The sequence below is a fragment of the Stegodyphus dumicola genome, chromosome X1 (assembly GCF_044657685.1).
Source record: "Stegodyphus dumicola isolate Sdum_Otavi_A_Nest chromosome X1, ASM4465768v1".
Taxonomy (NCBI): Eukaryota; Metazoa; Arthropoda; class Arachnida; order Araneae; family Eresidae; genus Stegodyphus; species Stegodyphus dumicola.
In genome coordinates, this window is record NC_140780.1 from 40,841,085 (window position 1) to 40,863,707 (window position 22,623).

General features: G+C 32.2%; 1 protein-coding gene across 1 annotated transcript in view; it reads right to left on the reverse strand.

The window, feature by feature from the left end:
- The window catches only part of LOC118200966 (kelch-like protein 8), a 122,192-nt gene extending 110,785 nt beyond the window's left edge, over window positions 1-11,407 (reverse strand). The window contains exon 1 of the mRNA XM_085807762.1: window positions 11,213-11,407. The gene's annotated coding sequence lies outside the window, so the exon portion shown is untranslated. The remainder of the gene's footprint in view (window positions 1-11,212) is intronic.
- Between the last annotated feature and the right edge of the window lie 11,216 nt (window positions 11,408-22,623).

Below are 22,623 nucleotides of genomic sequence, written 5' to 3' on the forward strand. Positions count from 1 at the left end.
TGCTGAATTTTAACCTAAGTATGCTTAACTGTTCTTAATTATTTTTAGTAGTTCTGATAAATAACAAAAAGGAGTATGAAAACAAAGTAAGTTGAGTTGTTTTGTTACAGACTGTGGATTTCACTCAAGCTGGGTATCTTAAGACTTTGAAAATGAATTAGGCCCTTTCTTCTAATAAAGGATAAGAAAAAATTATTCGATATCCTATTCCAAATCAGTTCAAATGGTAAGACTTTTGAAGAGGATGCCCGATTTAACTTAACTAAAAATCTAGTCTATACAGCTTACCTTAGGTCCTAGCGTTTCAAAAGGTCTGCCAGAGGCTGAGCGGTAAAGTCACCGAGCATTGGCAGTTCGGTTCGGGGTTCGAAACCCGACAAATGGGCTGGCTGCTTGGTTCTTTTCGTGGTTTCCCCCCATGTGTAACGTGTATACGAGCCAATTTCCCTTAGAAATCCTCTACGAAAGCATCCCTTCCCTTAAGAAGATAGCCCTCGAGATATTTATAGAAATTTGATTTAGCAGATATTTCAGATATTGATTTGAATAGCAGACAAACATTTGATTTGCCATAATCAAATAAAATAACCCGAACCTAGTGTTTCATATATCATAAGCATCAGTTTCCGTCCGTGGGTCCACTGAAACTTGATATGCGTATGAACTGTATCAGAATGCTTCGAAACCTTGTTGAATGGAATTGCTTGAGAGCTAGTCTTGTTGTTACGATGCTTATAACGTACATTCAGAAATTAAAAACGTTTCACGTTTTTAATTTTAAAAACCAGGAAAACGCCCATTCAACCAGCCTTTTAGCCTAGAAGCGAACTCGGGTCTAACTATCAATGTTCTGCCACCATCCGGCAGCTGGTAACCCAGGGATTTTTGGAAAGTCGTTTAATATTTTTTTAAAAAGCAGTTTCCCCTTCCCTTTCATTTTTTTTTTTTTAAATCTTATACCAATTCATTATTCCAGTAACGGATGTGATTTTGAATTTATTTTACTTTTTTTAAAAATTTAATAAACATTTCATCTGCATCTGGATTATGGAGTTGAAATTATTTTGTCCTTTGTTTATATACACATATAAATATTTGAAACGCACAGCTTTATTGAACTTTAAAAAGATACAGCTTGATAAGATTCATACCTACTGCCACTATAAGGGCCCATATCAGAGCCCTCGCCAGTTCCGAAAGGACAAGACCACTGAATACTAGTGATGCGATACAAATTCAAATTTCAGCGAACAGGCTGGTTGCATTGGAATTTTCGTAGTTTTCCCCATGTCCGACATGAATACCGAGGAAAGATTTTCTACTACAAAGATTTTTTCCTTCTCTTCAGGTCATAGTTCTGGCATGTTTTGTGTAATCGGAACAATCATGTAAATCCTTATCACTAACTGAACGTTTTTTATAATCATACTAGCCATATAAACAGTTAATTATTATAATAAAAAAATACAAATGCTTAAAAATTTCAGATAAGAAATTTAAAATTACGACATAAGCAAAAATAACTAAATAATGTATATAGAGAAAGTAGATGAATAGATGTATCAAGTGGCAAATGAATTTTAAAATCCACTTATTTGTTCCTTACTACAGTTCCCGTTATTTTTTTGCCCTTTCTTGCAATTTACTTGCTTGAAAATGAAATCACTGGACCATTACAATCGTATATCGAACAAAACAGTATTTAAAAGGCTTAAGAATCTACGTAAAACTTTACAGATCCCAATCTAAAGTAAATAAATAAATAAAAGAAAGAGAGAAAGAGCGAGAAAGGAATTTGTAAATTCTGCAACATCTGTGCTACGTACGAAAATCGTGAAATATACCAGAAGGTAAAATATAGAACGGGCACCAGAATTTTGGGAATCAAACGTCTTTAACGAGTGTCATGAAAACAGAAAGTATGCAAAATGTGTCCATAAACTATTACTGGAACTTTAAAAAATTCGCCGAAAATTTGTTTATTTTATATGTTTCGTTTAGCATTTTGGTCTAGAAAGAGAAAAAGGCACTTTTCTGTTAACGAGGCACCACATAGCTCCAAACATAACAACTGGAAGGAAATTATCTAGATGGCGGCAAATTTAACGATATGTAAAGCTTCATGAAATATATATACTTGTAGTAACACTAATGTATCATATATTAATTACTATATTTAATGTTTAGTGTGCACCATGTCGAAAATGTGCAATTTTCTGAAAACAGATCGCTACGCTCATGATAATCTGTTTTCGCGCTTTAAAAAACTTGTATTCTCTCCAAATTATTTTTGCTATTATTTTGGTGATCTATTTTTGTTTTAAAAAAAATCAGAGAATTGTATAAATTTAGCATCGAACACAGGCTTGACATTGCCCACATTAAACATTTCACAGTTATTCATGACATGATAAAAAGAGGCTACCACGTTTGGAGATTAGCGCCTCGTTAACAGAAAAGCAAAGAAAAAAAACAAGTTTTACCTAGTTATTGTTTTATCTATAAAATAAAACGAGATCTTTGAAGCTGAGTACTGCAGAGGAAAAGACTCAGTGCGTGTTTTGGTTGAAGTTTTAAAATTAAATATGGAAGAGAATCACCACTTGTAACAAGCAAGGTTAACGTGCAATGTTTACTGAATTTGAGATAACAGTAACATAAAAAATAGCTAAAATAAATTGCTGCAATTAGTAGTAATTGCTGCAAACAGTAGTACCTCCTGTAAAGGACACCTCTATTTAACGGACAACTTTGTTGGTATCGGCCCCTTTGACCAAGGACATTAATGTACTTACTTATTATCAAGGGACACCGAAAAAAAGTTTCAAAAATAAGATAGATGTAAATAAAAAGAGAAATTATCTTTGTTAGTCTAAGGTTTTAAAGGCAAGTTTGTGTTCAGTGAAAGATAACAATAAAATGAAACGTTAATCCCTCTCTTTTGAAAACTGCCTGTCAGCAGGAAAAAGGGGAACAACACATTAAGAGAAAGCAAGCTGTGGTGGAATTAAAAGGCTGATTTCACATTCATAGAATTAAAAATCCAGTTATTTTTGCTCCAATTCTGAGTCGTGGGAAGAAAGCAGTGTTAGCAAGCTTTAAGGCAATGTAAAGGCAGGGACCAATATGAAAAAAAAAAAAAAAAAAAAGGTGGTAAGATGACTGGACCACTTGCCCATCTCACAATGCGATAGCCCAGCGTTTCCCACAGTGTGGGTCGCGGCAAAAATTGTAAAAACACAAAAAAATCTATAACATTTTGCTCTAAATTTAATATTTTTCGAAACTTTTTCAAGTACTGCAGGTGGGCAACACTTTACCACCGTTTCCTACCGGACGGTTTAAATTCGGATGCTCTGATTGGCTGATTTCGATTCGTCATTCAGTGCCTTCTCCGGTACATGCGCCATAAACTCACGTGTATCAAAAGAAGGTTATGTGTGAATTTTTGTTACCTATTTTATTTGACAATAGTTATTATTACCTATTATTACTAGCAACTTCATATTGGTAAGTAATAAAAGTACTTTTTCTTATAAATCATTAGTAAACAAATTCTTTTTTTATGAAAGCTTTCAACCTTTTTTAAAATGGATAAATGGTTAATCAAGAAAAACACAGATTTAAATGATGATGATCAATCAAGCACGAGCAAAGCTGAGCATCATGATCGTGAAGAAACTGTGTCTGAAGCACCTAAAGCAAATACACAGCGCCAAAATAACAAGCGTAAAGCTACTAGGACTCGCAACTATTGTGACGAATATTTACGCTTTTGGGTTCATTGCCGGCGACAGTCAAAATAATTTGCCGCTATGTGTTATTTGCAATGAGCAACTTTCAAATGAAATTATGAAACCGTCAAAGTTGAAACGGCATTTAAACACACTCCATTTTGAGTACTCTGATAAGCCAATTTACTGATAAGAAAAATGAATTGATCACCAGTCAAATAAAAACTTCACTTTGACGTCTTTTGAAATTTCCAAATTAATAGCTGAAATTTGCAAGGCTTTGGTTTAAATATTTTCAAAGTATCGGAAAAAGTCGCTGCAATAATTAAAAAAATGACTCTGTGGAAACAACGACCTTTCAAAAGGAAATTTTAAATCTTTTAATGAAACACATTCAGTTTCAATTCAAGAACATCTTTCGGAGCTAATAAATAGTCTTAAAGACTACTTTCCGGATATTCCTTCAAACAATATGTGGATTAAAGATCCTTTTTCTGTCGATGTTGAAAAGGAAGAAATGCTTAATCTTAGTGAACAGGAAGTTGATAATTTAATTGAAATTTTATGAGACACCGATCTTTAAAAAGTGTTTGAAACTGTACAAATAATTAATTTTTGGTTGCGCTGTCAAAAGGAATATGCAAGCGAAAAAGCGATACAATTTTTAATGCCTTTTGTCACCACTTATACGTGTGAAACTGCGTTCTGAGCCTTGGTGTACTTAAAAAGTAAGTATCGAAACAGATTGTATGTTGAACCTAATTTGAAAATAAAATTAACATTAAGTCCTCATTTGAAATTACTATGAGATGCAAAACAACATTATCCTTCGCACTAAGATCAAAATATGTAAAACAAAATTTACTTTAAGTTTTAAATGAAGATAATGGATTGTCTTTAATAACTTATGTTTTTGTTATATAATTTTTTTTGAAATTTTTGTGTATGAAATAAACAAATAACTTGAATTTTGATTTTTATTAAAAAGTGAAATTTGTTTTGTAAATAATTTTTTTTATAAGGTGGGTCGCGAAAAAATTTAAAATCTCGTATCGGGCCGCTGTTAGAAAAGTTTGGGAAACGCTGTGATAGACGAATGAATCCATGAGAAAAAATTTTCCATCAAGGCAGAAATTTGGAATAAGTAAAAACCAAGTGAGTCATGTATTAAAGGATAGAGAAGAAATACAAATATTATGGATTACTAATTCAAATGAACATTCCAAGGCCATAAAATTAAAAAAAACTAAAGCATGTGAAATTGATACAATAGTGTTCGGTTGGTTCTTTTCTGCACGAGCAAACAATATTCCTAAGTATTCCTAATCTAAGTAGAGAATTATTTCGGAAAAAGCAAAAAAAAGTTTTGGAAGGTCTAGGGTTACAGAACTTCAAAGCATCAATCAAATGGTTGGGTATACAAATTTAAGCAAAGGCATAACATTACTTTTAAGACCATTTGTGATGAAGAAAAATCAGTACATACGCAACGTGTAACAGACTGGAATAAAAAGCTAAATAAAATTTATGAAGGAATGAAGCTAAAAACATCTACAATGCAAATGAAACTGTGTTATTTTATTGAATTTTGCCTAATAAAACTCTATGCTTCAAAGGAGAAAACTGTTCTGATGGTAAAAGCTCCAACGAACGTAGCACAAACATGGAAGGAGAGTACAAAAAATCTCTTGAAACTGGAAATGTCAAAGAAGCAAGATGCTTCTAACACATCAATCCAAAAGCTTTATCGGTTCATCACATTGTACATCACAATAAAACGTCATGGATGATGCAAAGCACAATGTCAGAATGCTGGATTGCTCTTTATGAAACAGTGTCTCGAAAAAATGGGAAGATTCTGCTACTTTTTGACAATTCGTCAACCCATTCACCAAATGCAAAACTGAAATGAGTGAAACTGGTCTTTTCCCACCTAATGCAACATCAGTATTACAGCCTTTGGTGTATTTAATTATGGCACACCAGGGCTATCTGCCTAAGGGGAGGGCTGCCTTCGTGGAGGACTTTCTAAAGGGAACTGGCTCGTATACACGTTACACATGGGGAAAACCACGAAAACACCCATGCAGCCAGCCCATTCGCGGGATTCGAACCTCGGACCGAACTACCAGTGTTCAGCGACTTTACCGCTCGGCCGCTGGTGGGCATTATAGCCTTTGGACCAAGTATTACAAAAAACAGTTTTTTACGCCATGTTCTTTGTCAAGGTGTTTGCGGAAAAAGCAATCAGGTTGCAAAATGTATCAATGTATTGAATGCTATTCACTGGATAACAAAGGTTGTTTATGGCATTCAATATTCCAGGATAAAAAGTATGGAAATGCTCTCATTGTAAAATTAAGATAATTAAATCCAAAAAATATTAACAATACCCCTCATATGCTTAAGATTTTCCTACCCCACCAAAAAAAAAAAAAAAATGTTCGTTAAAATGGAAACTTTCTGTGTTTTTTACATGTGGAAATTTATCATCTTGATATTTTACATTCAACCCAACAGTTTATAAATTTATAAATGGCGCTGCATGACTTCATATCCAAACCCCTTACTTTCAGTACCTTAATTATTTAACCGATCTCTTAAAGTTATGAGTGAAATTGGAGTTAGTTCGGCTGGAAAAGACTTAAGTGTGAGAGTTGTACACAAATTAAATTAAAATTAACTGATAGTAATTTCAACCTCTATAAAAAGTGAGTTCAATGCAAATTTTTTTTAGAAAAATACAAAGACAATTATCAGCAAATATACGATACAATTAAGTAATTGAAAAAATAATTTATGCATATAAAATTATACATAATACTTTGACGACTCTTTAAAAAAAAAAACCTATGAATGCACAAAAAAAAAAAAAAAAAAAAGAATTGCGAACGTGGCAGCATAATTTACCACATTGCCACATTCGATGGAATTTTAAATAAGAATTTTCACTTAAAAGCTGAAACAAAAAAAAATGAAAAACTTCGTCTGCATCTAAAGTATGAAAAATTCCTGCCTTTGATGGTTAAGGCTGAGTTGAAATATACCTCACATTTTACGCATAGGAAACTCGCTGATGTGAATTTCTACCGAAATAGAAGCAGAAAGGAATAATTTATAACGTTGTTTGCTTGGAAATCAACTTGGCGTTCAAAGGTCGGCGACTGGAGATCAAGCATCCCCGGAAGTCTTAATAGCGGTGGACCAATGCAATATTTGTTTCATTGCCTCAACTGGCAACACTCTGATCTGACGCAATGATTCCCGAGTTCCTGTTGCAGTGTTTTTTTGTTTTTTTTTTTTATCTCTAATCGGTCTTTGCCCATTGACTAATTCGTTGAGAAGAAAATAACACGTAAATTCTACATGATGTCACTGAGAAAAGTCTACCTGGCTTACAAGAATGCGGTAATTCTACATGATGTCACTGAGAAAAGTCTACCTGGCTTACAAGAATGCGGTAATTCTACATGATGTCACTGAGAAAAGTCTACCTGGTTTACAAGAATGCGGTAAAATATAACCCTAAGAAACAGGTTTTACGTTTATGAGAAAATAGTCTTGATATGCTTTAGTTGTTAAATCTGCGACTGTGTTTTCAAAAATGTAGTTACTATTTGATAACTCAATGGAATAACTTTTTTTTTTTTTTTTTTTTTCCCCACACAGTGGTGTGGTTAAGACATTAAAGTTAAGCTAATTCGCATGTTTTGGACTGTCTTTCACTTATGTTTTGTTCTCAAAATTGGGTTAATTTTAATTATATCTTTTCCTCCTCATTTCATTTCTCATATATACACTTTTGGAAATTATTGGACTGAGTAACTTCGCATTTTTCTAAAATAATAAAACAGATTGACAGCAATATAATCCTCCTAAAGCTATCGTATAAATCTAATAAGAAGTGACATTACAAAACAGCTCTTAGCTAGTGTTTTCTATAAAGTTTTAAATTCAACATTTTATCGCTGCTGCATTCTTTTGAGTTTTAGAGTCACTTTTTAGAGATAACTTCGATATACTTATAGCGTCGATCAGCGGCCAAGCGGTAAAATTGATGAACACTGGTAGTTCCGACCTGGGCCCGATTTCAGACAAACGAGCTGGCTGCATGGGCGTTTTTGTGGTTTTTCCCGTGTGTAAACGTGCATATTCACAAAGCCTACAGACCGTTACTTCTACTGTTTGCTCTGATTGGTTGAAACAGAAAACTTAGGGTTACAGAATCTTGTGCTTGGCGACTAACTTCATCGCCTTTACTATTTGTATATGGCTCACCAGCGGCCGAACGGTAAAGTCGCTGAACACTGGTAGTTCGGCCCGAGGTTCGAGTCCCGCGAACGGGCTGGCTGCATGAGCGATTTCGTGGTTTTCCCCACGTGTAACGTGTATACGAGTCAGTTTCCCTTAGAAAGTCCTCCACGAAGGCATCCCTCCCCTTAGGCAGATAGCCCTCGAGGCTTTGCCATAATCACACACACTATTTGTATATGAGCGTGATGTACAGAAAAGTGTGCGAAAGCTACCAGAGAAACCGCAGCTCAGCGGTAACGAGCACGGAAAAAGTTTTTGTATCTTTAGATCGCCGGTTCTAATCCCTCTAGTGACTTTTACAAACTCTGCCCTGCACGGATTTATTTTTTAATCCTATAACTTTATTGAATGACTTTGTCGTTATTTGTCTTTTCGCCTTCGGGTGCGGTGTTAAAAATTTAACACCTTTATTTTCTCTATTTTTGTTAATGCCAATTTTTTTTTTTTTTTTTTAATTTTTATTTACTGGTTTGTACTCTTTGTAGTAGGTACCAGTAGCAAGATTACGATCCAAGATCCCGAAAAGCGTTTTAATAGAAATGGCGCATAATTTCAGTTATGCTTACTCATAATTTAGGTAAAAAGAATAGGTATCCGACGCCCTTAAATATTTACAGCTTGTTTTCATTTGGTTTATTTTTTAATAATCCTTTATTTGTATAAATTAATGAGCTATGGAATACACAACAAACTCTTTTTAACAGAAATTACGAAAAAGTACATGTGCCATTTCCATTTAAACAAGTTTTCTTGCAAAACAATTATCGTACTTTTAATAGTTTAAATTCAAATACAAATAAACTATTAATATGATCAGTAGGTTATTTAGAATATATTCCACACAATTCCCCTTAACTTTCATTCATAAAATAAAAAAATATCGAATGAAATAAACGCTGTTTCTCCTCGCTTTACTGAAAGCCCACAAGGTTTGTTTGGCGTTAATTACCACGCCTACAAGGCGATAACTCGCCATTCCAAATATAACCGCCAAGCAGATGTTTCACCAATGAGAGCAGACCATAGGAGAAATGTCTGCAGGCTTTATGAATATGCGTGTAACGTATATACCAGCCAGTTTCCCTTAGGAAGTCCTCCACGAAGGCATCCCTATCCTTTTGGATACAATTATACATTTTATTCGAAAAATATACAGAAAACTGACATACTTTTGAAAAATTTCGTTTCCGGGCATCCCCTTCATCTATTGATGCTACTTCAGTGGTAATTAAGGTGATTCAATTAAAGCAACTCTTGTGCTTTAGAAAAGGAATAGCCAGCTTCTTTATATAGATGATCGACACTTTATCTTTAAAATGAGTCGCAATCTAACTGCTAAAATCTTAACATTTAACGCAAACTTTGTGTTTTTGGTGCTATAATCAGTGACAGTGGGGAAGGAAGTATTAAAAGCAAGATGATACTTTACAATATTTATACATTAAAAAAATAGCTCCGGAAATATACAAATTAATTTTTATTATCTTATTATAAATTTAAAGTCTGAGTCTGCATGTCTCCAACCAAGCATTGGTAATTTGGTGTGTATCCAAACGAAGATAATCAGGCTGTATCCAGACAAAGGAATCATCAAGTAAGAAAAAACGTTTAGTCTTCGTGAATGTCAGATATGAAGAAGCTGAGTCACGTTAAGTATATACAGACCAAAATTAGAGGAGATATAGTCATTAGACTAGGTGATATTGAAATGCTTTTCTCGATCGATGTATTTCAAAAAATCTTGTTCTAATTCTGTAGCTTGTAAGGTTAGGTCAGTTTGTAGAATTTTAATTTCACTTTCAAACTTTTTTTCCAATATTAAATACGTCAGAACATTTCTCGGCAGTATGCTTAAATATTTTAAAACCTTTTTCAAAACAGAATAGACAGATACTGCACAGTAACTTTTTCAAATTCATACAATCTGATCTCAAAGCATTCAAACCCTTTTAATTTCTGTAATGTATTTTTCAATGTTATAATTATGATTTTTTTTTTTTTTTTCCTGTTTTGTAGGTGATAAGACACATTTTGAAGGCAATTCGAACTATTTTGTTGAAGATGTTCTATTAGCACAATATTCTTTTTTTGCATGCATTAAGGCATGCAAAATCATCAATTACTCTCTTGTTTTTTTCCTTGCAATTCTAAATTTAAATCACTAAATTTCTGTGTAAAATCCATAAGAAACGTTAAATCATGAAGCCAAAATTCATCATTTAAATTTTCACATTTTTTAATCTTACTTTTCGAGAATTTTTTTTGTGTTTGTTAATAAACCACGGGATAATAGCAGAAATTAATTTTTTAATTAGTCACATTACCTAGTATGTAATAATAACTCTGATGGTCATTGCAATTGGAAAATATTGGAGAACATTTGAGGGAATTTCGTAGAATGAAATTAACAATTTTGAAAGCTATATCCATTGTTTCTATCATATATATTCTTTTGTTGCCTCATACTGGTTGGTGAATTATGCAGTGGTAGCTCCAAAACTTGGGAATTCATCCTCATTTTGACATACAAGAATAAATTCATCTATGCTCCTACTCTCCTTGAAAGCAGAAATAAAATTATACTCATTTGCTCTAAAGTATTTTTAAGGATATTACACTGTCAAATTCTAGTTGGAGAAAAAAATGTTACCTATTTTCTAATTTTGCTTTCTCTGAAAGATGTGCAGTACTCATAATATTTAAAAGATTTAATACTCGTCTGAATTCTTGAGAGAATGTATCTATTTAAAATTATTTTGAAATTTTAAGGTGAAATACATCATCAAGAAGCGTATTTCTCGTAACATTTAGCAAAATTTTCCAATTAATGTACCACTTTCTTCATATTTAGATAGCCAATAGTATTATGAAATTAAATATGCTTCATTAAGAGATAAACAAACATTATAAGATGTGACAATAGGATAATGAACTCATAAAATTTGGGAATTTAAAAAACAGCCTTTAAGAAATTTAAAAAATAATTAAATCTATATTAATAACTTGGTTAGACACCTTCTGTTCAATATAAAGAATTCAAAAAATATATTTATTAATATCTTATTTTTTAAATGTATCCAATGAATAATAAGTAAATCATAAAACATTTTTAAAGCCCGAAAAACACATTTTCTAATAAAAGAAAACCAAAACTGTTTACTTACCCATGGAATTTTGACATATGTCAGTTAAAAATCGTACTTTTCCAAAAGAGCTTTTTTTTTTTTTTTTTTTAAGTTTGAAGGCACTTTCCCTTTCCTTATCTCACATACGAGAATGAAGATTTAAAGGCTGTCGTCACATGTTTTCGAAAGGGACGCTGTGTCACAAAACAAACGAATCCCTCCGAGAAGAATGGGAGAAAACTCCGCCAAGCATCCATGCCTGAATAATGCCAAAACTTCTGCAAGGGTCGCCAAACTTCTATGCTTGAATAATGTCAGAATTTCTCGAGGAATCGCCAAACTGTGATGCGTAATAGAATCTCTTAATCTTACAAAGATGAATCAGCGGTGCTTATTACATGCGATGATGAGCGTTTTTTTCGTTATCTGAACTTCCCCGATGCGCAAAAAATTATGAAACAGACTACAGAGTTCTAAACAGAAGATTTTCATCTCCACGAGTGGTATCCAGTTCCCTAATTTATTTTACTTTTCACCTTTAACTTTATACTAATTAAATTCAGTGAAAAGTTTTAGAGAAAAAAAGCAATAAAATGAAACTGTAAACTTGAATTTAAAACTTATATTTTGTGCTGAAAATTTAAAATGACAATACAATTTATTTTTTTAGATGGTATGAATTTCAATAAGTCATCCAAGTAAAATAAGCAAAACTCTATTAAAATTTTAAAGGTATTCTTCTGTTATCGGAATAAGATTCAGAAATGTATGTATGTATGTATGTATGTATGTATGTATGCACGTGTGTATGTGTATACACACATATATATGTACGTACATATAAATATACACATACATCCGTACATACTTGCACACATACATACATTTCTGAATCAGAGTACCATTTTAAAAATGCCAACAGACATAAAATAGAGTCAAACCTAACGTCAAATGTGTTTTTTCTGTCCATTTCACAGATAATAAGGTATGAAATCATTAAAATATATAAAGTGTAACGTCTGAATTTGAAATGTAAAATTCAAATGTTTGGTAGGTTTTAGAAGGCAGATTAATAACATAAATAGCTACTATTTGTTATCACTAACTATACTGCAATTATTTTGAAATTTCTTACGTAGAATAGCAGACTTGAAATTTACGAAATAGAATGAGCATTTAGAGAGCCTTTACACCTTATATTTCCTTAATTTCTGCTCTGTCGTCATTTAAATCGTAGACACGTTGTATTTACTACTTATATAGAATATCAAACATATTAAATCTGAGAGGAGCAAAATATGGTATTACAGCTTTAATAAACAATGTTATTGGAATGAAAAAGGAGCTAATAAGTTACATCATCAATGTATATTTTTCTAAACACCTTTTTAACGAAATTTGCACATAGAATTTGTGGCAAAGGAATATTACTGGTTAAAACATATATTTTTGGACGTTTCACTCTCGATTTGGGCAATATAAACTTTCAACAGTGGCAAAACGGATAAGATCACTGAACTTTGGTAATTCGATCCGGGTTCAAATTCCGCCGAACGCATGGTTGCATGGGCACTTTTTTGGTATTCCTCTATAATGTGTTCTAAGCCGGTTTGGCATAGAAAATCCTCCGCGAATCCTCTTTTCAAAATAGGTAATGTCAGTAAAACGTGTTTAAAGTGTATCATTCTATTTCGTTTTTTTGTTTTCTGAAATCTTATTTATTTCAACAAGCTAAGTGTACGTATCCAAATGATCAGAAGGTTGTTGATGCTTGTTCCTTGATCTATTGCACCAAGATATTTTACCGTACATTTATTTACAATTTATTTACAAGTCGTATGCCACCTGGCATGTTTAGAAGCGTTATGCCTCCTGGCATGTACATGATAGACATATTCTGCCACCTGGCATGTGAATTGGTACATCATATTAGTTTTCTGCCACCTGACAGATACGATGCAATTACCTCAATTAGCGGTAATACGCCCGACATTTTGGCGTGTCCGCTTCCCTTACGTTCTGTAACGCAACTAACTTTTTGTGTGGTGCGCCCTCTGGGCACAAATCACCGCAATCACCGAGGAGGCCAAAACACTAAGGATTATATTTCTTATATTTAAGAAAAATGTCACCACAATCGAAATAAGCTTAGGATGGAAATATATCTTCTCGCCAGTGCTTAAATTGCGCTGGACCCCACCGGAGCCCGGCTCCGGTGCTTCTCAATTTTTAAGATAAATTACAATTTTAGCCGGAGCGCACCGGAGCCCTAAATAAGATGATACTTTTTTTTTTTTTTTTTTATAAAACTGCACCACAATTTAAAGGGAAACAAATTTAGAATTCCTAACGTTTTAGTTTAACAATATGCAGACCTTGCAATACTCTATTTCCCTAGAAGTACGAAGTCATGAGAACATGAGACGTTCAAGTAAAGTCCGTTCACTCACATGCGAAAACCTTTCCCTTTAAGAAAAGCAATAAATTTTGGGGAGTTTGTTTAGGAACGCCTAAATTTCTCGCCATGTCTTTGTATCTAGTGTATTATTATCGATGCTTAAAGTTAGTTATCCTCGCAGGAAGGAAAATTTGTGTTCTTAAATGTGCTTTAAGTGACAGCGAGTACAATAAGAGTGAAATACTGAGATAAACTGCTCAAGCACGTCCTGTACATCGTCTTCCCACAGTATCCACTAATGGGGGGGGGGAAGCGTAACCAGGAACTTTACATTTAGGAGTCCGATTCAGGACTCATTTACCCCTGACGCCCATCTGCTTGAGGGCTATAATTATATCAACAGCGAGCCGAGGTCAAAGAAAACGTTCTCTCTTACCAAAATTCCCCTCATTTTTTGTTACCACCCACTCTACCATGGAGGTGGGAAAGGGAGGAGGGGCCAACCCGCGCTAAAAGTGAAGCACTGCTTTGAAGCTTGGGTCACCAGATGGGGTGTTATTTGTTTACATTCAGAAGCTCGCTTGACAAGATTCTGATAGTATTTCGACACACGACAGTTCCATAGAAATCGAAAAAGGGACACTTTCACATGAAAGAAACATTTATAGTGTGATGGATAATAGCAATTTGTATAGTTTAGTGATATTTACGCAAAAATCACATCTTGGTTATTTTTCGATAACTAACAACAGCGATTTTGATTATGAATTTGTTTTATAAAATTATAAGCTGTTGCACTACAAAAATATAGATTTTAAGAAAAATGTTATGCTTAAAGAATGAAAAATACCTTACGGTACATTTAAAATTGTATACGTCTTTCAATACCCTTGACAGAGTATTCGCTACTTTTATTTTATTTTCCAAACGTCAAAATGTTTTAAATAAAACAAATTTTTTTCACATCCATATATTAGTGTAACATGTACCTTTTAAAATTTTTTTAGAGGAGAGGCTTTACTGCTGCTCATTTTAAACCCATCGTTTTAATTTTATATATCTGAAAAATAATCACTTTGGGCTTACACGTTTTATAAATATAAAATTATGTATGTTAAAATATTTGTAATTAGGTACATAGGTCAGATTAAGTTTTTATTAAATAGAGTAACGCATGCAAGGGCTATCTGCAGGAATTTTGAAGAAAAACTGACCTTTGAGTGGGTATTAAAAATAATACTTATAATTTTCATTCAAATTATATTCATATATATTTTTTATGTAAAACTTTCGGGTGTATGCTAAATTGGTGTAAATTACTTTACACGAAAAATATAGTGAATGCACAGAAATTAAAGATTTGCACATGCCGGAAATGAAAAATAGGAAATATGTATGAGTATTTATGCATGTGCTTGCAAAAAGCATGTATCTGCCTTTGACACAATACTTAAATATTCATTAAATTATTTATAAATGTATTTGAAATGAAGAATTTATTCACTTATAAACAACTGTGAAAGTACTGTGAAGAAATCTAATTATTAAATGTATCTAATTTATAATGATTATAAATGCTGTCTAAATATATATATAATAACCTAAATATTGAATTGTAAACATAAATTGAAATCCTGTTGACAAATACGTTATAAAACTATTTAAGCAAGAATTGTTCGTATTGGAAAGCAATCTGTTAAAAGGTATTGTAAAGCAAATGCTATGAGATGCGCACTTAAGAACGTAATAAAGAGTTTTGGAATATGTATTGTTGAAATGAAGGGTAAAAAAAAAATCTGATAAGTATAATTAAAAGAATTATTCCCCTTACATTTTATAATAACTCAGTCACAAGTTTTAAATAATACTTAAAAAAAAACTTATTTTATTCGCTTTCAGAAATGTTCAGAGAAAGTCAAGTACTATTTAATACCTATTTAATTATTAGGAATTAGCGAAATACTTATTTAAAGTATTTCGCTAATTCCTAATAATTCTCTAATTTAAAATGAACTGAATAGTGCATTAATTATAAATTGACTTACATTTTTCGATTTAAAAGATGCCTCAGAAGCCAAAAAATCATGTCATATTTAAGAAAGTATTTTAGGAAGAAGCTCTATAAATAGAAAAGAAATAATGCATAATTTTAATATTAATAATACAATAAACTTTGATCTTAATTTTTGTACCTTAATAAAATCGAATTACCTTAATTTTTTTTTCTAATGTAATTAACGAAAACTTGTGAAAATATTTCATTCAAATTAAACCATTCTGAGAAAACTGTCCTGTGAAAAGTATAGCATTTAATTCCGTTCAGGATGAAATATTGTTTAAAAATATGTTGTTTTCACATACTTAATACTCTGAAGTGTTGTAGAAAAAGAAAATATATACATCTATATGTATATTTACGACGTACTTACAAAATATTTACATCCGAACGTGTCAAATCCCATAGAACTCAATGGTAAACGACCCAATGTTTTGGTCACCACGTAGGGATCGCCGGTGCTTCAGAGCAGGGTACGGGAGAAACTTGTTTAGGGCGACTCCATCTTACTTCCTCCATGATTCATACCCTCATTCTGTTTCGCCCTGGAATTTTCATCAGCTATAAGTATATTTAATTTTTGTGATGATAAAAGAATTCCCCTCTTACGATCAGAACTTATATTGGGCGGAACCCACCGAATCTCGGCTCCGGTGCTTCTTAGTTTTTGTAATAAATCATAATTCTAGCCGGAACGCACCGGAGCCCTGAATAAGAAGGCTTCTTTTATGTAATTGAATAATAATTTCAGTAGAAATTTTATCTCGAAAACTTTATTTTAAAAATAAAATTATATTAAAAATCGCGTATTACATTTCAATTTATCTCTTTACATTTTATTTAATTTTAATTATTTCAATAAATAATTATCTCATAATTTATAATTAATTATATAAAATTATTGATTAAATAACAATTTATAAACATTAGTTAATAGCTATTAATTAATTTTATAATAATTAACTGTTTAATTTTAAAATTATTAATGAGTTTTAACAGTCATTTTATTTATTTATTTACTCTTGTTCCCCTCTGCTGACAGTCTACCATAGGGCTCCGGCACTTCTAATCTTAGAAATTAAGCCCTGCTTCTCGCTGTAAGTATGAAGTTGGCGCAGATATCTCTCCACATACAGTTGTTTGGTGAATGCTGCTCGATAACGCATAGATCTGAATTTTGCATCGCTTGCAAAATAAATTTCTTACACTGCTAGCTTTCATTATGCAGATAGCCTTTAAATGAGTCAGTTCAGCCTTTTTTTTTTTTTTTTTTTTTTTTTTTTGACAACTGAATACTGGCATTTCAAGCCGGGTTCGAACCTAGGCTATCGGGCTGGCTTCATGGATGTTTTTCGTGGTTTTGGCCCATGTGTAACATTAAATACGAAACCCTTTTCCTTAGAAATTCCCTGACGGTGGCATCTCTACCCTTAGGCAGGTAGCGCTTTGCCGTATTCCGATTACCAAATAACAACAACCGATAATGTTTACCACATTTACACCCACTCCTGAGGAGTGACCGACATTTGGAAATTAGCTGAGAATTTTAGCTTTTGTAGCAAATCAAGGACTTCCTTTTTTCTAGGATTTCTAACTGCTTTCAGGAAAATTGAGGTAGGTGATTTTTCATGCTTTCAAATAAATTGAGTCATTTAGAATATATTTTTTAATTATTTTCTCGGTATTAGAAAGAAGCTTTATTGAAATAGCACTTGTTTAAGTAATGGAAAAAAAAAAAAGAGAAAGTCAGAATTCTAAGCAATAATGTATGCAAATGGCTTTCATCTAAACAGTTTTTTCAGCTTTGATTTCAATTTCTGGGAAATGATTCTGATATTAGTTATCATCGAAACTAATTAACATAAACAAAAAAAAAAAAAAAAAAAACTATTGAAAGAGCAAAGTATTGCAACAAATGTAAAAAAGAAGCAAACGGTTTCCTGAGACTTATCTTGCATTACATGACACAAATCATATTTAAATAAATTAATTCAAGCAGGAATTTCCTATTCATTACAAATACTATAGCAGTAATAAGAAGTTTGAAGTGTAAAAATCACGAATTTAATGTATCTAATTGTTTTTTTATACAGTAGGGTCCCGCAGATTCGACTTCCGATTACTTGGCATTCCGTATGACTTAATAAGGTAATGCTTTTTAATAGCTAAAATCTACTTGTCAAGTAGAACATTGTATGTAACAAGTAGAAATGTATGTATGTATGTATGTATGTATGTATGTATGTATGTATGCACGTGTGTATGTGTATACACACATATATATGTACGTACATATAAATATACACATACATCCGTATATACTTGCACACATACATACATTTCTGAATCAGAGTACCATTTTAAAAATGCCAACAGACATAAAATAGAGTCAAACCTAACGTCAAATGTGTTTTTTCTGTCCATTTCACAGATAATAAGGTATGAAATCATTAAAATATATAAAGTGTAACGTCTGAATTTGAAATGTAAAATTCAAATGTTTGGTAGGTTTTAGAAGGCAGATTAATAACATAAATAGCTACTATTTGTTATCACTAACTATACTGCAATTATTTTGAAATTTCTTACGTAGAATAGCAGACTTGAAATTTACGAAATAGAATGAGCATTTAGAGAGCCTTTACACCTTATATTTCCTTAATTTCTGCTCTGTCGTCATTTAAATCGTAGACACGTTGTATTTACTACTTATATAGAATATCAAACATATTAAATCTGAGAGGAGCAAAATATGGTATTACAGCTTTAATAAACAATGTTATTGGAATGAAAAAGGAGCTAATAAGTTACATCATCAATGTATATTTTTCTAAACACCTTTTTAACGAAATTTGCACATAGAATTTGTGGCAAAGGAATATTACTGGTTAAAACATATATTTTTGGACGTTTCACTCTCGATTTGGGCAATATAAACTTTCAACAGTGGCAAAACGGATAAGATCACTGAACTTTGGTAATTCGATCCGGGTTCAAATTCCGCCGAACGCATGGTTGCATGGGCACTTTTTTGGTATTCCTCTATAATGTGTTCTAAGCCGGTTTGGCATAGAAAATCCTCCGCGAATCCTCTTTTCAAAATAGGTAATGTCAGTAAAACGTGTTTAAAGTGTATCATTCTATTTCGTTTTTTTGTTTTCTGAAATCTTATTTATTTCAACAAGCTAAGTGTACGTATCCAAATGATCAGAAGGTTGTTGATGCTTGTTCCTTGATCTATTGCACCAAGATATTTTACCGTACATTTATTTACAATTTATTTACAAGTCGTATGCCACCTGGCATGTTTAGAAGCGTTATGCCTCCTGGCATGTACATGATAGACATATTCTGCCACCTGGCATGTGAATTGGTACATCATATTAGTTTTCTGCCACCTGACAGATACGATGCAATTACCTCAATTAGCGGTAATACGCCCGACATTTTGGCGTGTCCGCTTCCCTTACGTTCTGTAACGCAACTAACTTTTTGTGTGGTGCGCCCTCTGGGCACAAATCACCGCAATCACCGAGGAGGCCAAAACACTAAGGATTATATTTCTTATATTTAAGAAAAATGTCACCACAATCGAAATAAGCTTAGGATGGAAATATATCTTCTCGCCAGTGCTTAAATTGCGCTGGACCCCACCGGAGCCCGGCTCCGGTGCTTCTCAATTTTTAAGATAAATTACAATTTTAGCCGGAGCGCACCGGAGCCCTAAATAAGATGATACTTTTTTTTTTTTTTTTTTATAAAACTGCACCACAATTTAAAGGGAAACAAATTTAGAATTCCTAACGTTTTAGTTTAACAATATGCAGACCTTGCAATACTCTATTTCCCTAGAAGTACGAAGTCATGAGAACATGAGACGTTCAAGTAAAGTCCGTTCACTCACATGCGAAAACCTTTCCCTTTAAGAAAAGCAATAAATTTTGGGGAGTTTGTTTAGGAACGCCTAAATTTCTCGCCATGTCTTTGTATCTAGTGTATTATTATCGATGCTTAAAGTTAGTTATCCTCGCAGGAAGGAAAATTTGTGTTCTTAAATGTGCTTTAAGTGACAGCGAGTACAATAAGAGTGAAATACTGAGATAAACTGCTCAAGCACGTCCTGTACATCGTCTTCCCACAGTATCCACTAATGGGGGGGGGGGGAAGCGTAACCAGGAACTTTACATTTAGGAGTCCGATTCAGGACTCATTTACCCCTGACGCCCATCTGCTTGAGGGCTATAATTATATCAACAGCGAGCCGAGGTCAAAGAAAACGTTCTCTCTTACCAAAATTCCCCTCATTTTTTGTTACCACCCACTCTACCATGGAGGTGGGAAAGGGAGGAGGGGCCAACCCGCGCTAAAAGTGAAGCACTGCTTTGAAGCTTGGGTCACCAGATGGGGTGTTATTTGTTTACATTCAGAAGCTCGCTTGACAAGATTCTGATAGTATTTCGACACACGACAGTTCCATAGAAATCGAAAAAGGGACACTTTCACATGAAAGAAACATTTATAGTGTGATGGATAATAGCAATTTGTATAGTTTAGTGATATTTACGCAAAAATCACATCTTGGTTATTTTTCGATAACTAACAACAGCGATTTTGATTATGAATTTGTTTTATAAAATTATAAGCTGTTGCACTACAAAAATATAGATTTTAAGAAAAATGTTATGCTTAAAGAATGAAAAATACCTTACGGTACATTTAAAATTGTATACGTCTTTCAATACCCTTGACAGAGTATTCGCTACTTTTATTTTATTTTCCAAACGTCAAAATGTTTTAAATAAAACAAATTTTTTTCACATCCATATATTAGTGTAACATGTACCTTTTAAAATTTTTTTAGAGGAGAGGCTTTACTGCTGCTCATTTTAAACCCATCGTTTTAATTTTATATATCTGAAAAATAATCACTTTGGGCTTACACGTTTTATAAATATAAAATTATGTATGTTAAAATATTTGTAATTAGGTACATAGGTCAGATTAAGTTTTTATTAAATAGAGTAACGCATGCAAGGGCTATCTGCAGGAATTTTGAAGAAAAACTGACCTTTGAGTGGGTATTAAAAATAATACTTATAATTTTCATTCAAATTATATTCATATATATTTTTTATGTAAAACTTTCGGGTGTATGCTAAATTGGTGTAAATTACTTTACACGAAAAATATAGTGAATGCACAGAAATTAAAGATTTGCACATGCCGGAAATGAAAAATAGGAAATATGTATGAGTATTTATGCATGTGCTTGCAAAAAGCATGTATCTGCCTTTGACACAATACTTAAATATTCATTAAATTATTTATAAATGTATTTGAAATGAAGAATTTATTCACTTATAAACAACTGTGAAAGTACTGTGAAGAAATCTAATTATTAAATGTATCTAATTTATAATGATTATAAATGCTGTCTAAATATATATATAATAACCTAAATATTGAATTGTAAACATAAATTGAAATCCTGTTGACAAATACGTTATAAAACTATTTAAGCAAGAATTGTTCGTATTGGAAAGCAATCTGTTAAAAGGTATTGTAAAGCAAATGCTATGAGATGCGCACTTAAGAACGTAATAAAGAGTTTTGGAATATGTATTGTTGAAATGAAGGGTAAAAAAAAAATCTGATAAGTATAATTAAAAGAATTATTCCCCTTACATTTTATAATAACTCAGTCACAAGTTTTAAATAATACTTAAAAAAAAACTTATTTTATTCGCTTTCAGAAATGTTCAGAGAAAGTCAAGTACTATTTAATACCTATTTAATTATTAGGAATTAGCGAAATACTTATTTAAAGTATTTCGCTAATTCCTAATAATTCTCTAATTTAAAATGAACTGAATAGTGCATTAATTATAAATTGACTTACATTTTTCGATTTAAAAGATGCCTCAGAAGCCAAAAAATCATGTCATATTTAAGAAAGTATTTTAGGAAGAAGCTCTATAAATAGAAAAGAAATAATGCATAATTTTAATATTAATAATACAATAAACTTTGATCTTAATTTTTGTACCTTAATAAAATCGAATTACCTTAATTTTTTTTTCTAATGTAATTAACGAAAACTTGTGAAAATATTTCATTCAAATTAAACCATTCTGAGAAAACTGTCCTGTGAAAAGTATAGCATTTAATTCCGTTCAGGATGAAATATTGTTTAAAAATATGTTGTTTTCACATACTTAATACTCTGAAGTGTTGTAGAAAAAGAAAATATATACATCTATATGTATATTTACGACGTACTTACAAAATATTTACATCCGAACGTGTCAAATCCCATAGAACTCAATGGTAAACGACCCAATGTTTTGGTCACCACGTAGGGATCGCCGGTGCTTCAGAGCAGGGTACGGGAGAAACTTGTTTAGGGCGACTCCATCTTACTTCCTCCATGATTCATACCCTCATTCTGTTTCGCCCTGGAATTTTCATCAGCTATAAGTATATTTAATTTTTGTGATGATAAAAGAATTCCCCTCTTACGATCAGAACTTATATTGGGCGGAACCCACCGAATCTCGGCTCCGGTGCTTCTTAGTTTTTGTAATAAATCATAATTCTAGCCGGAACGCACCGGAGCCCTGAATAAGAAGGCTTCTTTTATGTAATTGAATAATAATTTCAGTAGAAATTTTATCTCGAAAACTTTATTTTAAAAATAAAATTATATTAAAAATCGCGTATTACATTTCAATTTATCTCTTTACATTTTATTTAATTTTAATTATTTCAATAAATAATTATCTCATAATTTATAATTAATTATATAAAATTATTGATTAAATAACAATTTATAAACATTAGTTAATAGCTATTAATTAATTTTATAATAATTAACTGTTTAATTTTAAAATTATTAATGAGTTTTAACAGTCATTTTATTTATTTATTTACTCTTGTTCCCCTCTGCTGACAGTCTACCATAGGGCTCCGGCACTTCTAATCTTAGAAATTAAGCCC